Source organism: Drosophila sechellia, unplaced genomic scaffold (genome assembly GCF_004382195.2).
Source record: "Drosophila sechellia strain sech25 unplaced genomic scaffold, ASM438219v1 2R_2, whole genome shotgun sequence".
In the NCBI taxonomy this organism is placed as follows: Eukaryota; Metazoa; Arthropoda; class Insecta; order Diptera; family Drosophilidae; genus Drosophila; species Drosophila sechellia.
Genome location: NW_022611043.1, coordinates 1,224,331 through 1,226,416, shown reverse-complemented (window position 1 = coordinate 1,226,416; position 2,086 = coordinate 1,224,331).

Here is a 2,086-nt window from a genome sequence, read left to right as displayed (position 1 = left end):
ACATATATAATGAAGATCGATGTATGTAAGAATCGCTCAACTACTTGTGTACTCAAACACTCAAGTTGCCTGCGAGCAACGGTTAATTCCTTTTTGAGTGTTTTCGCTACTGATTGGCGATCACTCTTTGTTCGCATATTCTAACGCTGCCTACGTGCAGCAAGCATACATAATTTGAGTTTAGTTACCAATAAACTTCCGCGCTGTAAACACGCATAATAAATCATAACTATAAAAATAATAATCATAATAATAATAATAATAAAATCAATATAAAAAGCATAAAAATAATATAACAATAATAATACAAATAATAATAATTATAATAACAATAATAATAATTATAATTGGCATATTGCATATTGTTTAGGCGATGAGCTTTTTCATTGACTTTGAGAAATGGTGTGGCACGGTAGAGTTAATGTTTAAATTAATATTTCAGTTTTTTTTTTAATATTATTTGCCACACCGGTCTGTAGGGTATAACGAACGGCGGTAATGCCCGTACCGAACCGATTAAAAGTTAAAGTGTATTACAACAGAATCGGTGCGATCAACACTTAATTTGTAACTGAGTTTTACAGAACAAATATTAAATAGCTGTGCTCGCTCTCTATTGAGAGAGAGAGGAACATAGCATAAAGGGGAATGCAAAATCAGAATGCATAGAGCAATGTATAAGAGCGGTAAATAAATAACTCAAATTTATGATGAGCTGCTGCTAGCTGCGGGCTGCATAGCCAAACATCCTCCCCCCATTGGAGGACACGGGCTGACACGATCATCCTATTTGGGTAGAACGCAAAGTTTAGCGACGGTTCTATTGAAGATTCCAGTGACAGTTTTGAGGACAGGAACTCGTGCGACGCCATCTTTTACTAAAACGACATCATCGATTTGAACGTCTGTCTTCTGTGGTCGCCATTTGCAACTTTTGCGTTAGATATTCACGTCTCCACCGGCTCCAGAATATTTGCTGGTAGTAGGTGACTCGCTGAGAGCGATCCAATCGTTTGAGTTTAAATTTTGTTAGATCACGCTTAGCAAACAAGGCGAGGGGGGCCGTGCCTAAGAAGTGCGTTGGCGTTAGTACTTCAAGGTCGTCAGGGTGTTCTGAAAGAGGAACTAAAGGTCTTGAATTAATTATTGCCGCAATGTGGCAAATGAGCGTAGGTCATCAGCGGGCAAAACGGCAGGGCCAACAGCTCGTTAAAAATGATGCTTTGCTGTTTTGACAGCCGCCTTCCAGAGGCCTCCAAAATGCGGCGATCGAGGAGGGATGAATCGCCATTCAATGCTTTCAGTCAAGCAGAATTCATGTACTGTAGTGGCGTTGTCCGACCATATGCGTGCAGAATTTCCACGAGCAGCAAGCATACATAATTTTAGTTTAGTTACCAATAAGCTTCTGCGCTGTAAACACGTATAATAATATATAATTAATTATTAACATAAATATAAATATGTAAACGGTACCTAATTCTACCGGCAATTTTAACAAACGAATAATTAACTAAATAAAACTAATTCTTATTTTATTTCATCATATTTCTACGAAATTAACCAAAACTCCAATTCGTTTCATCGATCAGAGCTGATTTCGACCCGAAAATCGTCTTCTTGCACGAGCACGCACACATATATGTTAATAATTACAGTTAATTGGTTTTATTATGAAGATCGCAAGCGATTGTTTATTGTAATTGATCATTTGAAACTAAAACTATGATACAAAATGTTTCCCTAAGCCCCTAGCAATCAAGTGAAGTCGTCGGCAGCGTCGCAGCGGGCGTCGGCAGCGGGGAAGTCTTGATGTCGCGCTTAACCGTTCGTTGGCGTTGATCGCAGCGGAGACTACGCAGACCTCTGGTCAGCATTTTGGGCACTTGTGTTTACCCAGAACAATGTAGATACACAAGATGAGAGAGAATAGATTGCAGGGAAAAAACTTCTCCCCTCTTAATTGACGCTTGTCCTCGAGCGGTCAATATAAGGACGGGCTGTTGTTGAGTGGCATCGTTGGTGGGGTGATTCGTATTGGTTTGGGCACCGCATTAATGGTTTGAGTGCCAGGTGTTTATTGTTG